At 41.6% G+C, this 15,207-nt stretch overlaps 1 protein-coding gene, 1 long non-coding RNA gene and 1 other non-coding gene across 21 annotated transcripts in view; 2 read left to right on the forward strand and 1 right to left on the reverse strand.

Annotated features, from left to right (window-relative positions):
* The window catches only part of SETDB2 (SET domain bifurcated histone lysine methyltransferase 2), a 67,742-nt gene that overhangs the window by 48,747 nt on the left and 3,788 nt on the right, over positions 1–15,207 (reverse strand). For 4 of the 19 annotated variants that reach the window (XM_078358377.1, XM_078358007.1, XM_008991864.5 and 1 more), the window contains exons 1-2: positions 7,569–7,610; positions 6,850–6,981 (exon numbers count right to left, since the gene is read on the reverse strand). The gene's annotated coding sequence lies outside the window, so the exon portion shown is untranslated. Of the gene's footprint in view, positions 1–6,849; positions 7,538–7,568; positions 7,611–15,207 lie in introns of those variants that run through there. The other 15 variants (XM_078358399.1, XM_078358053.1, XM_008991868.5 and 12 more) reach the window with 6 other exon arrangements.
* On the forward strand, positions 7,717–8,499 carry LOC128931599 (uncharacterized). The gene is made up of 3 exons (XR_008480167.2): positions 7,717–7,818; positions 8,158–8,253; positions 8,361–8,499. It is a non-coding gene; the product is annotated as an uncharacterized LOC128931599 (long non-coding RNA).
* On the forward strand, positions 11,308–11,413 carry LOC118148296 (U6 spliceosomal RNA). Its single transcript, XR_004735061.1, has one exon. It is a non-coding gene; the product is annotated as a U6 spliceosomal RNA (small nuclear RNA).

A 15,207-nucleotide genomic window follows, 5' to 3' on the forward strand; every position in this document is an offset into this window, starting at 1 on the left:
TCAAGAAATACTACCAATTATTGTTATTCTTTCAGAATATAGTTTTAAAACAGAATCTGAATTTTAGTGTATATAATTTTTAAATAATTTTTCATTAAAAACATTTCCTGCATTTTCCTCCATCATTTGTATTTCTGTATAATACAACTGGCTGTACAACATACTTTGGTTAATAACTCATACACTATAGTATATTAAATATTTTAATGAATTAATGAGTAATATAAACCTCCATATTGGATATTTAGATTGTTTTCCTTTATAATTATTAATTTTAGTATAATGCTAGAATAAATAGACTTTATATAGATCTCTGGCAATTTCCCTAGGATAACATACCCAGAGATAGATTAGGTCAAAAACAGATAAACAATTTTAATTCTCAAGATGTTAGCCAAGATATGGTAATATCCTCTACCACTTCTACACCAAACCAAGGAAATGTTAGATTTAAAAAAAATATATAGCCATCTGAAAACCAAAAGGGAACTCTCTAAGGGCAAAGTCTGTGAGGCCTTTCTGAGGAAGGGAAACAGATGGGAAACTATGGAGATGATGCCAACCACAATCACAGCAGCAAAAGAACGGGCAGGAATCTTCTCAAAGGAGATGAATGCACAACTAAGAGTCCTCAAACATCTTAAGAAGAGTACACTATGAAAGAGATTGAGCTAAAGAAGGAAATCTCAACCACAAAATAATATACAATTTTGGAGAAAAGAAAAGCCAATTAGATATCTTGGATATAAAAATAGTTGTTAAAATAAACTCAATAGATGACTGAATGACAAAACAGACTCACATGAAGAGCCAGTTAGTAAACTGGAAGGCTGAATTGAGTAATTCACCAAGAACACAGAGCAAGGAAACAGAAGGCACACAACTGAAAATGGAAAGGAGGTAATAATGACCAAGAATTTCTCAGAACTGGAAAACACATAAGCACACTGAATCCACTGAGTGTCAACCAGGATAAAATTCTTAATATACATCACCAGACAAACCACGACTAACTTCAGAATATCAAAAACACAAAGTCTTAAATGTTTCCAGAAAAAATGTAGATTATCTAAAAGGAAGGTATATCAGACTAGTAATGAGATTTCTCATCAGAAATGTCAGATGCAAAATGTTAAAGGAAAGTCAGTAATGAACCCAGAACTCTATATCCAGCCAAGCTATCTTTCCATACTAATGATGAAAAAGACATTTACGGACATTCAAAGAGTCACTCAGAGATTCTGTGAAAGAAATAAGCATCTGATGATGAAAAATGAACCTATAAGAAAGCACTGAGGTATAAGAAGCAATACTGAGTAAATAAATGAGTAAAACACATTAATGTTCAATATAGATCAAACTGAATTTTAATACCAAATGAAACACAAATTCTTGAAGATATCCTGAGAGATTATGCCCTTTTTTGGAGGAGAGATGGAAGGGATTGTTTTAAGATCAGAGAAAGCAAAGTAGAAGCATGCTAAATTATTATTTACAGGGGCCATATCAATACTAACTAAATGTATACTTTGTTAGGAAAACATAAATTTAAGTACTGTGTTGAAATGTAAAGTTGATCTACTAAAAGAAAACTGAACAAAAAGAAAACTTGCGGCTAACCTCAGTAAAAATAAAAGTGATCCCAGCACTTTGAGAGGCCAAGGTGGGTGGATCACCCGAGGTCAGGAGTTTGAGATCAGCCTGGCCAACATGGCAAAATCCCGTCTCTACTAAAAACACAAAAATTAGCTGGCTGTGGTGGTGCACACCTGTAATCTAGGCTACTTGGGAGGCTGAATCAGAAGAATGGCTTGAACCCAGGAGGCGGAGGTTGCAGTGAGCCAAGATCACGCCACTGTACTCCAGCCTGGGCGACAAAGCAAGACTCTGTCTCAAAAACCAAGTGGAAAAACAAGATATAAAAGATACAAAGAGAAGCATGTTAAATAATGACAAGAATATGGCCAAAATATGTCAATCACAATAAAGGTGAATGTGTTAACCTTACCTACTAAAGGACAGACTCTCAGATTGGATGGCAAGCAAAACCTAGATACAATGTTTTAAAATAAGAGACCCACTTAAATTACACAAAATGTTATGCAAGGTTGAAAATGAAGCATCTGGAAAAAGACACATCTGCAACTATAAGAACACAAATTCCTATCAAATAAGAGTTTAATATGAAAATCATTAAAAGACACAAATAATTTATGCTGACAGAGCAATTCACCCTAAGATTTAACATTCATGAATCTTTATGTACAAATAACATAACTCTGAAATATATACAGCAAAATTTAAATAAAAGGAAAATGCACAGATCCACAATTTGGTAGGAAAGTAACAAATCTAAGAAACTAATAGATAAAGTGGGTAAAAAATCAGGGCATAAAGGATTTAAATGACATATAAATTAACAAGCTTAATCCAAAGAATGTACAGAACCTTGCACCCAACAGAAAATACTTTTTGTGAGAGGAAAAGCATGAAATTACAAAATCTATATATAAGACCAAAAGGAATTATCAACAAATTCCAAAAGAATGTTTACACAGAGCACAGTCACTGAGTATAGTAAATTAACCCCCCACCCCACACTACCTGTGGAAACTAAAAAAATCAAATTTCCCAAATAATATATATCGTTTATAAAAGAAATCAAAGGAGAAATTTAAGAACACTTATAAATAGTGATCGGTTGAAATAACACATTTCAAAGCCTGAAGGATTCTGCCAAAGCAGCATGCCAAGGGATATTTAAGCCTTAAATAAATTTTATTAGCAAAATGAAAATACTGACTTAAACATTCAACTAAAGAAGCTAGGAAAAGAACAATAAAATAATAACAAATATCTCTCTAGCTACTGAAGAGATTTTTAAACATTTTAAAATTCAGACAATTTTATGCCAGTGAACCTGAAAGCAGAGACAAACTGAAATTTTTTTTTTTTTTAAAGATAGGTATCACTATGTTGCCCAGGCTGGAGTGCAGTGACTATTCACAGGTGCGATCCCACTACTGATCGGCACGGGAGTTTTGACCTGCTCGTTTCCGACCTGGTTCACCCCTCCCTAGGCAACCTGGTGGTCCCCTGCTCCCAGGAGATCACCATATTGATGCCAAACTTAGTACGGACACCCGACAGGCATCGAGCACTACAGCCCAGAACTCCTGGGCTCAAGTGATCCTCCTACCTCAGTCTCCTGAGTAGCTGGGACTACAGGCATGTGCCACCAGACCCGGTGAACTGAATTTTCTAGGAAAACATAAATTACCAAATAGGCTCAATAAGTAAAAATCCAAAAGTAAGTATAAAAATAAAATACTGAAGATATTACCAGAGATGTGTGCCACACATCCCCACACCTCACTGTTAGTGCACTAGGTCCATAAAGTTGTACAGATGAATTGTACAAAACTTTCAAAGAATGGATAATTCTTATCATAGACTAACTACCCTGAAGCAGGAAAAATATGGGAAGCTACTCAGCTTTTTTTATGTGATAAGTATAACCTTGACATGCAAGAAAAAAATTCAAGGCCAAAATTCACTACTGGGTCTTAGACAGAAAAATACTAAATAAAGGTATCCAGCAGTAGCCAGAATACCCAAAAAGTTTAACACGAAAATTTATCAATGTGAATTCCTATATTAACAGACAAATGGAGGAAAACTATTACTTCGTGCAGAAAAACAAAATAATTCAATATAAAATTAACTATTCCATGGAGGGTGGGGGGTCCCTTAGCAAATTAGGAATAAAAGAGAACTTTCGGCCAGGCGCAGTGGCTCATGCCTGTAATCCCAGCATTTTGGGAGGCCAAGGCAGGCAGATTACCTGAGGTCTGGAGTTAGAGACCAACCTGATCAACATGGAGAAACCCTGTCTCTGCTAAAAATACAAAATTAGCCAGGCGTGGTGGTGGGCACCTGTAATCCCAGCTACAAGGGAGGCTGAGGCAGAATTGCTTGAATCCCAGAGGCTGAGGTTGCAGTGAGCTAAGATGGTACCATTGCACTCCAGCCTGGGCAACGAGAGTGAAACTGTCTCAAAAAAAAAAAAGAGAGAACTTTCTTAATCTGATAAAGGCTATCTACCAAACATCCTACTCAATGGCAGCAAATGTCATGCTCAATGATGAAACATTAGGAAAATTTTTATTAGGCAAAGGATGAAGACACTTGCTATCACTGTTTTTATTCAATATTGTACTGGAAGTTTTAGAGAAATTCAGTAAGATAAAAAGAGACCTAAAGATTGGCAGAGGAAAATCTATCTGTAGAACAAATAAGTTAACAAAAAGCCAAGCAAGAAGTTGAGAGAAAATGTTTCTAACATACTTTAACAATAGTAACAAAAAGGAGGTATAATTAACCATAGACACTAAAGAGACTTCTAAAAATACAGTATCGAGGACACATAAAGAACTTAAACGGGTTTTAAAAAATTATAGAAATGCATATAAATTATAGGTTAATAAATGTATAATAAAGATATAATAGACACTTCGATCTGAGATCACAGAATTAAAAGTATGATTTGCAGCCATCACATGGGCAAAAATGAAGAAGATATCTCATGTTAGTCTAAACTGTAGGAAAACTCAACTCTCATAAACTACCTGTGGAACATGTAAATTAGAAGAGGTATTCTGGAGGCAAATTTAGCATGACCTATTAAAACTAAAATTCACAAGTTAAAACCAAGCAATTCCACTTTTAGGTATATATCCTTGAGAAATAGCACATGTGCACAAAAAAAACACAAAGATTTTCCTTGCAGCATTGTTGTATGGTGAAAAACTAGAAACCTAATGTCCTCAAGAGATTGGAAATAAAATGTGCGATACAGCACACATCAAACAAAATAGGATTTAACATAAAGACCAGTAAAAAGAGAGAAATATTTTAACAGATCAATTCAGTCATACAACGGAACACTATGCAGCAGGTAGAAGAAATGATCCATAAATAACATAATGAGCTATAAACAGAGCAAGTCAAAACTCCCATGCTGATGGGTAGTTGGGATCATTGTCAAGAAATAAAGCTACAGAATGATGTAGTATGATATTTTTCCACTAAAAATATGTGAGCAGGTCAAAACTCCTGTGCTGATCAGTAGTGAGATCACTGTTAAGAAATAAAGCTACAGAATGATGTAGTATGATACTTTTCCACTCAAAAAATCACAAATGTATATATATTCACCTATATAGAATATGTAACAGTATTAAAAGGTGTAAATATTAAAAAACATTTGAAAGCTCTGTATCAAAGTCTCCATAAGGAGTAGGCAGGAAGAGGAGGAGTGAGGGAACATTCCTCGTACAAGAACAGACAATTTTTTATCACATAGGAACTTTCAAGCAGGAAAAATACAGGAGGCTACTCAACTGTTTTTATGAGGTAAGTATAATCTTGACACCCAAGGAATAACTCAAGGCCAAAATCTGGATTGTGCTCTTTATCTACAAAGTACCAATTTTGTAAAAGAACACAAAAGTGTACTTCGTTTTTAAAAATTAAGCATAAATGTTCAAAAAGGAATTGCCAATTTTAAAGCTTGTTATATCATATTGTCAAACTTTCTTCCAGAAAGGTTCTACCAATTATACTTCCACCTAAGCACACTCAGTAAGTTTTATATTTTTAGACACAAGGTCTCACTATGTTGCCCAGGCTGGTCTTAAACTCTGGGCTCAAGCAATCCACCCACCTCTGCCTCCTTAAGTGTTGTGATTACAGGTGTGAACCACCTCGCTGGCCATAGCTTTGTTTTTGTTGGTTTGTTTTTGAGACGAGTCTCGCTCTGTCACCTACACTAGAGTGCAGTGGTGTAATCTCTGCTCACTGCAGCCTCTGCCTCTGGGCCTCCTGGCTTCAAGTGATTCTCCTGCCTCAGCCTCCTGAGTAACTGGGATTACAGGTGTATCCCACCATGTCCGGCTAATTTTTGTATTTTTAGTAGAGACAGGTCTCATGTTGGTCAGGCTGGTCTCCAACTCCTAACCTCAGGTGATCCACCAGCCTCAGCCTCCCAAAGTGCTGGGATTACAGGCATGAGCCACCCAGGCCCGGCCCATAGCTTTATTTTTAAAAAACTCTCACCAGCGTTCACACCTGAAAATTTTAAAACAACTGAACGGGGCAAAAGTAAAACATGTTCCCTGCAGAAAATCTGCAAAATACAATAAAGCATAAAGGAGAAAATTTAAACACCATCTCATCATCCAGAGACAACTGGTGTCAATATTTCAGAGAGTAAATGGGCTTTAAAAACTTTTACCCCTTCTTTTTCATTTTGGCAGAAAAATAATCAAGGTAGTCTGCTTTGCTTCAATGTATGGTTTCTGTTTCTAAAAATAGGCTTTAAAAACACAGCATTTCCTCTCGGCTTCTGACGTTTTAATTATAACGACAGCAATAAACATTATTAAGAACCACGGGTCAGTCACTTCTAAATACTTCACGTGTTCTTATTTAATCCCCCTAACAGTCATGTGGGTTAAATTAGCAGCTCGTTTGCTGATGAGGAAGCTAAGGCACCTCATACCGTTAAGTGGCAGACAAAATAAGGAACCAGGCAGCCTAGTTTCAGAGCCTATGCTCTGATTACCCCATCTGACCTCTTCAAAGTTACTCCTCTCTTTGGCCTCATGAGTTAATATTTACAGAGCTCACTGCAGGTTTCCACATGCCGAAGAGCACAGTATTTTTCCTTACTTACTTATTGGGCTGTGGCTGATAGCGAATCATGAAGTGTTATTACTATCTAATCTGAACTCTGTGATCTTGGGTGAATGATGCTCTTGCTGCATTTATGGGCTCGTGTAATCTTACCTGTGAAATGGGCTAGTGGTTAAACCTTCAAGTTCTGCTTCTGGGTTTTATACTGCTGTTCATTTCCTGCCGTCCCTTTGACAACCTCAGGTTCCCAGCAGCTTTGAAATCACCTCTCATTAAAGCTGCTCCCTAAGACAGACAGACAGACAGGCTGAAATGGGGGTTGAGAACTCTGTGCCCGCGGCTCCTTCTACAGCCAGGACTGCACGTGGGTGCCCAGAGAAGGGAAGCTGCAAGGGCTGGGGTCCAGTCCTTGCTCCGGCGGCCGAGGGCTCCACGGCGTTTTCAGGTCCTCCGACCGCCAGACTAGAGGAATTGTCGAGGCCACCCACGGCGGTGCCTTGGTTTCACCAGGCTCCGCTGCGTTTTCTACGCCGCCCGCCTGACCTGAGGACTGAGCTCCGCCCGCTCGCTTGGCAAGGCTGGGTTCCTCTACGGGTGGGGCTCTCCTCCGACGCCGAGCCGCTCAGCCCTCCCGGCCCCGGGTGCCCTCTGGCCGGGAAGTACTTTACCGATTACCAGCCTTTACCTCAACCACAACAGTCCTGCCCCGCCTCCGCCGGGAACAAGGGAGGGCGGAACCTCCGCCCAGGACCCACCTAAAGCGATCACTACATAGAAGGAGTCGGACTCTGGCCGTCCCACCACCCAGCCAGTAACCCATTGATTGGTCTCACTCCCCACTGGGTATTTCCTCAGAGACTCGGCGCGCTTACCTCTGGCTCCGCAGTGGCGTCCGAACGCGCCGCCTCCCGATTGGCTGTCAGCGCTCTCGGTTTGACTCGCGCTCTCTGGCTGGGCCAATGGGGTTACTCGTAGTCGAGAGGCCGGCATCACTTGTGTAGTAGCGCGACTGTTTCCTCCAGTAGGTTCGGGGCTGCCATCTTGTGTGTGGCTGGGACTGGGCTTAGGGATTGAAAACTTACGCGGCTTGCCGTAGTGGAGGGGTCCCGGGAAAACGCTGAGGTAAAGGAGAGGCCTAAGGGAGGAGACCCGGCGCCTTCTCACTCGCGGAAATGATGGGTTTCCTGGGCCTGAGTCTCATCCCTTGCTAGAGAGAGCGAGGGATGGTGGTAATAGTAGAGATCCCCGGCTTTGGTTTGTTGGTCATTGTGGGAGCTGGGCGGGGTCTTTGATGCCTTAACATTAATTCCTTGATTCCAAAGTGCTCTTTCTGGAATCTTTGTCTCGCAAAGATTCCGACCATCAACCCCTTTTGACAAAAGAGTCTAGCTGATGCACTGCCTGATTGAAAAAAGGAACAATGCTGGTAATAGAAGGGGTGTGCCTCACTACTATCCTCAGATTCAAAAGAGACTTCCTCTTTTGACATGTTCGAGGGAGCGGCGGCTAAACTGTTTGCTCTTCGCGGGAGGTTACTCTGACTAAGGCCATTCTGTGGTAAGAGTGGGTGTCAAGTTCTGCGTGTGGGCAAGATTGTTCATTAGCGGGCAGCCAAGCATTCCTGCAGCTGTCTTTTTTTCTTTCTTTTTTTTTTTTTTTTTTAGCTAGAAAGTTGTGGTCTTGCAGAAAACAGGGGACGTGAAGGAAGAATTTTGTCAAATCTTGATTTCCCTGGTGTCGTTACGATGAAGATCTATAAATCTCTGGGTCTGCCATGACATGCTTGGTCGCTTCATGGAGCAGGAGGAGGCTTTGTTAGGGAAACCACCTTAATTTCTGAGCTCTTTTTGAGGTGGGAGGAAGGAGATAGAATTAACCTCTTTTTCCTTCCTCTTTTTTTTTTTTAATTGTAGTGGACGGCATGCATTGTCTTTCATTTGAGGAGAAAATATATTGGATCTGAAAACCACGCTGATGAAAGACTAATATTTTGTGGTAGATTTAGCAGTTTGACATGCATGAAAAGAAAGTCGATATATTATTGCCTTGAGCTTAGTTTTCAGTTATTCAGGATTAACTGATGAACAACTGAATCAACAATACATGATATAGACATCTCACATCAGGAATACCAAAACAAAACAAACAGTAACATAATTGATGGGTTTGTTTGTTTTTTGAGATGGAGTCTCACTCTTATGGCCCATGCTGGTTTGCAATGGCGCAGTCTCAGCTGTCTGCAACCTCTGCCTGTCGGGTTCAAGTGATTCTCCTGCCTCAGCCTCTGGAGTAGCTGGGACTACTGACATCAGCCACCATGCCCTGCTAGTTTTTGTATTTTTAATAGAGATGGGATTTCACCATGTTGTCCAGGCTGGTCTTGAATTCCTGACCTTGGGTGATCTGCCCTGCTTGGCTTCCCAGAGTGCTTGGATTACTGGCGTGAGCCACTGCACGGGGCCTAATTGATGTATTTAAAATTAATTTTGGGCAGGGCTCCATGGTTTATGCCTGCAATCCCAGCACTTTAGGAGGCCAAGGAGGGAGGATTGCTTGAATCCAGGAGTTCAAGACCAGCCTGGGCAACAGCGAGACCCCTGTCTACAGAAAAACAAACAAACAAAAACAAAAATGTAGTGGCATGTGTGACATGGTGAAAGGCCCCATAAAACTACATACCTCAACCATACCTCAGCTTTCTGTTGAAACTGCTATCTATAACCCAAATGTGAATAAGTAATCAAGGACTGTGATCCCCACCCTACCCAGACAATGTGTAGACGAATGCTAATCTTAGCTTTTGTGAACCACTTAAGTAACAATCAGAATGTCAAATAGTCCCCTGGCCCTCGGAATGTCCAGAAACCCCTCACCCCCATCCCCGCCCCTCACCCTTATCTCCACCCAGGAGGTGATTTGCAGAATCCACTAGCCCTCAGAATGTCTGAAGCCCCTCACCCCCATTCCCAAGGTGGTTTTACGGGTATAAAAAGGTCTTGTCACCCTTCTTTCTCTGCCACGGGTTGAAGAGACGTGAGTCCTCCGTGGTTGCCGGCAATAAACCCTGCAATTTGGCATACTTTTGTCTTGGTGTTGACTTTCTATGCTCGGTCCAGTATAACACATGTGCCTATAGTCCCAGCTACTGGGGAGGCGGAAATGAGGGTTTGAGACTGCGGGAAACCAACCACTGCACTCAGCCTGGGCAATCGAGTGAGATCCCAACTCAAAATAAATAAATAAATATCAAATAAATGTTTAATTCCTTTTTTATTGAAGAACCTTATAAAACCCAAGTTGCAAGAATTCAATTATCAATAAAGTAGTGTTGATTTGATAGCTAAAGTACATGTCCATAAAAGTTATCAAGATCAAGTGAAAGATCCTGAATAAGAAACATCAGTAACAGTAGGAGGTCACTGCTAGATAATGCTGATGTTTAGCATGTAGATACAGATGCTAAAATATTTGTATCTCATTCACCTAAATAGTGCCTGGCATACATTGGATAATATAATTGTTCGATGAGTAAGTAAGAGAATGCAGTAATTGGGCGGTATGAATATACCTTTTTTTTTTTTTAGCCTAACCAAAATAATTATTAAATCTGCTTTCTGGAAAGCTTGACTTTCAATTTGGATTAAATTTATTATTGCATCCAGTTTAAACATACAAATAATGTTAAGGCTAGGTTTGTAATTGTTGGTCTTTGCAAAAAATTTTTAAAGGAAGAAAATTTAGATAACTAAGGTGAGTCCTCAAGCAATAATGCTCTATTTGCCATTGTTTTCTTGAAGGCATATACAATCTTTTTTTTTTTTTTTTTTTTTTCTGGAGACAGAGTCTTGCTCTGTTGTCCAGGCTGGAGCCTGCAGTGGTGCCATCTCGGCTCGCTGCAACCTCTGCCTCCCAGGTTCAAGTGATTTGTGTGTCTCAGCTTCCCAAGTAGCTGGGACCACAGGTGTATGCCACCACACCCAGCTAATTTTTGTATTTGTATTTTTAGTAGAGATGGAGTTTCACCACGTTGGCCAGGCTGATCTCAAACTCCTGACCTCAAGTGATCCGCCCGCCTTGGCCTCCCAAAGTCAATATGGGCATCTTCTATGTGATTAAGATTTAAAACTTCAAATCCTTACCTTTATCTTTTGTCCAACTGGGTAGCTTCAGTCTCCAAAATGCCTTTCCTTTTCATCTTTCTATCCTCACTGCCACTGCCTTAATTTAGCTACTACTTTTCTTTTTTTTAAAAAAATTTTAGGCTGGAGTGGTGGCTCACGCTTATAATTCCTGCAGTTTGGAGGCCAAGGCCAAGGCCAAGGAATTGCTTGGGCCCAGGAGATAGACACCAGCTGAGGCACCATAGTAAAACCCTGTCTTTACCAAAACTATAAAAAGTTAACCAGGCATGGAGACATGTAGTCCCAGCTACCTGGGAGGCTGAGGTGGGAGGATCACCAGAGCCCAGGAGGTTGAGGCTGCAGTGAGCCATGATTGTGCCACTGCACACAGAGCAAGACTCTGTCTCAAAAAAAAACAAAAAAAATTTAAATAAAAAACATTTTATCATTTCTAAGAGCCAAGAAATTGAAAAAAAAAAAAAAAATCTTAGTGCTCCCTTAGCAGCACATATACTAAAATTGGAACTGTATGGAGAAGATTAGCATGGCTCTTCTGCAAAGATTACATGCAAATTTGCAAAGCATTCTGCATTTAAAAAATCAAACATTTTATATGACATTGTATTATTGACAAAGCCCACACTCCTCAGTTTGGAATTTCTATTAGTTAACATACAGGTTTGGCTGCTGTGATGGAGAAATATAAAAATAATTATTACTTTAATACAGTGTTTTTCCAGTGGAAGAATATGCTCTGATGAGGTGGCTTTGCTTAACACAGTTGTCAGGGTCATGCTCCTAGCATATTGCTCTGCCATTCTTATGATGAAGCTCTATCTTGTGGACCAAGATGACTGCTTCACATCCCATGATAGCTAGTCTAATAATGAGCATACCATCCCCTCATTGATGAATGGAAGGCTCACATTTTAAGATGACTATGGGCCAGGGAGGTTCCACCTTTCTTAGCTGAAGTTGATACCAAAGTGATAAATGAACCTCAGTGCTTCTTGTGTCCCCGTACCCTGGGGATAGGCCAGAATCAGATGCCATCAGGGACCCTGCAGACAATTCTGAGATTTATTTTAGGAAGTCAGTTCAGTGAGTTGGTAATCGTTTGACACTGCAGGAAGGGTGAACTGCTTTCTAGCCCTTCTGCAGCCACCCACTCCCCCTGCCTTTTGATGACACAGGTTCTGCAAAAACTGAGGGGGAGGAGAGGGTGACATGCATTTCTTGTAAAAATGCCTTAATGAGAAAAGGGACACATGCATTTCTTATAACAACATGTCAACAAGAAAAACAACAGCAGCAGCAGAAACAGCAACAGCAAATATTTACTGAATCTACTACTATGATCCAAGTCCCCAAATCAAGAAAACGTGAATGCTGGTGGAAAACAGGAAGGTATTTGTTCAAACTGCCTGACCAATGTTTTTGAGGAAAACAGAGATCTCCAGAGACCCCCCCTTTTTTTTGTCCCAGGTAGCAAGCAAATGAAGAACTCATAAAATATGCAGTATTTATTTGTGGTGTCTCCAAGCAGAGTAGTTGGCTCTCGTTACATATCTGGTAGAATAATCGATGATTTATGCTCCTGATAGCCTTATCATAGCTGTTACATAATGGTCATGTGTATTTGTGACTGTTTTATAACCCTGTGTATAACCTTCCTATTTAAATAGATTACAGTGTTTAGCTGTTGTGACTTTGCTTGTTTAATCACAGCGAAGACTTTTCTGAAGTCAAATAACTTTTTCCATTATCGCAGTGAGGCGTTGGCAAAAAGTGGGGGCTTCTGGTTACATTTGCTGAAAATAAATCATGCATTTATTTGGACTCTCAAGATTGGAGCTCTGAATTCACCTAGTCCAGTGTTTATGCACCAGAGCACTATTGGCATTGCCATTGATTAGGACTGGCCTGAGCATTGCCAGAGGTTTAGCAGCCCTGACCCACATCCACCAAATGCCATTTCAATCACCCAGAAATTTCCACAACAACAGAAGCCCCACCACGTGTTGGGATGGTGGGCTGCCCTTGCCTGAGCACAGCTGATGGATCCAACCACCTGTCAGCGGTTGCATCTCCTCTTTCACACTCCTCTAAAGGGACAGGTCAGCCGGGCTCTGCTCCAGCATCCCCAGCGATGAAGAAATCACCACCTCCTAAACCCACACTGGCCTGTCCTCGTTATTAACATGTTATTTTTATGGCATAAACTCCTCCCCCGTCACTCCCTCGTTTCTGTCGCCAGACCTCATCTGTAACACAGGCCTCTGTGTCTTCTCTCCCGCATGAATGCCCTGGAGTACTTGAAAGTAGCCATTGTGTTCCTGCAGTCCTGTGACAGCCTCCCACCTCTCCTAGAAACTTATGCGTCATTGTAGGTAGGTTTGTGTTTTACAGGGAAGCACCTTTTACTTCACCTCATTTAATGTTCACACTGTGAAGCCGGGCTTAGCACTTCCACTGTAGGGATAATGCAGCGGAGCCTCAGGTTAAAGGACTCACCCAAGGCTACAATGCTAACTACTGGCAGAGCCAGAACGTGAACCTGCTCCAAATTCAATACCTTTCATGATTTTCCCAATATGCACTTCATTTTTTTTTCTTTTCTTTTTGAGACAGGATGTCACTCCTGTTGCCCAGGCTGGAGTGCAGTGGCTGATCCTCGGTCACTGCAGCCTCAACTTCTTGGGCTCAGGTGATCCTCTCACCTCAGCCTCCCGAGTAGCCAGGACTATAGGTGCGTCCATGCCTGGTTAATTTTTGTATTTTTTGTAGAGATGGGGATTTTGCCATGTTGCCCAGGCTGGTCTCGAACTCCTGAACTCAAGTAATGCGCCCACCTCGGCCTCCCAGAGTTCTGGGAGTACAGGCGTGAACCACCGCGCCCGGCACAATATGCATTTCATGTTGTCCAGCCTCTCCCTCTGATGTCCTCTTTCTTTCCGTTACAACTCCGCATGTCTCCCATGGTAGAAGGCATCAGTGGCCCTGGTGTTTCACCCTTCCCTTTCACATGTTTTGCCACTTCCATTAGCAGGTGGAACTTGTTATCCCCCTTGACGTTGGGTTCAACAGAATGAGGTGGAAATGTCCTCATGCAAGTTCCGACATGAGGCTCCAAAAGCCTGTGTGTTTCCACTTTGTGTTTCTGCCCTCACCGGACATCTGGAGCAGAGCCACCCCAGCCAGCCTAGCCGAGATCAGGTGACCCCCATCCAAACCACAGACACAGGAAAGAAACATTGGTGTTATTTAAGTGACTGCATTTCAGGGGGCTGGTTATGCTGCAGTTGCTAAGCGATACATTTCTCCAACATTCAAAAAGCTTCCCTTACCCCACGGGGTTCCTTTCCCTTCATTACTTGGAAGCCTGTGCTAACTTTCTCAACATCCCTCCTATTTATTCCACAAACCATTGCTGTCTTTCTGCTCCCCCTCCAGCACGTGGAGGAAGGACTGGTGTGGGGGAGAGCGGACGGACAGGGAGAGTGGACAGGTGTTGCAGGAGCCCAGGCGAAAGGCGATACGGCCCAACAGGGCATCAGGGTTATCAGAATCCCCTGTCCCGGCACCCAGGCTTCTACCTGCAGAGCTGGAGTTTGTTTGCAGACCTTGGTACAGAACTTACATTTATCATTATTAAACCTAGCCATGGTCAGATTGAACCCAGCACTTCGGCTTGTCCTACTGCTTGTTAATTTTGTTTCATACACTAATTAGGCATCGCTCTCAGAGACTGATGTCACGCAGGCATTTATTTGATCAATGTGTTACTTGTGTCCCATCCAAAGTCATAATGTGACTAGAAGGAGCCCCGTGGAAACACAGTAAAGACTGTTACTTATTTTGGCCACCAGAGGACAGCATGTCCCAGAAATTGATGCAGGTGCCACTTGGACATGAAATTAGGAAATGTGAACACTGTTGGATTTTATGGAGTTTGGAGTTTCCAGGGCGGGGGCACAGAGAAGAGTGCAGCACCCTGGGACTGCAGATGGTTGTAGGATCCGTTGACAAGGAGAGGGAGGAGGAGGGGGTTGGCAGGGGACAGTGAGACCATGAAGGGGCTTAGGAATACTTCTGGCGAGCAATAGGCAGCCATAGAAAGATTTTAAGCAGAGACCACACAATCATATTTGCTATATATGTATGTATGTATGTATGTGTGTATATATATATATATTTTTTTTTTTTTTTTGAGACAGGGTCTCTCTCTGTGACCCAGGCTGGGGAGCAGTGGCATGAACACGGCCTACTGCATCTTTGACCTTTCATACTCAAGTGATCCTCCTGCCTCAGATTCCTGAATAGTTGGGAACACAGGCACGCACCAACACACCTGGCTAATTTTTTATTTTTATTTTTGTGGAGACAGCTT

This window comes from Callithrix jacchus, chromosome 1 (genome assembly GCF_049354715.1).
Source record: "Callithrix jacchus isolate 240 chromosome 1, calJac240_pri, whole genome shotgun sequence".
Lineage (NCBI taxonomy): Eukaryota > Metazoa > Chordata > Mammalia > Primates > Cebidae > Callithrix > Callithrix jacchus.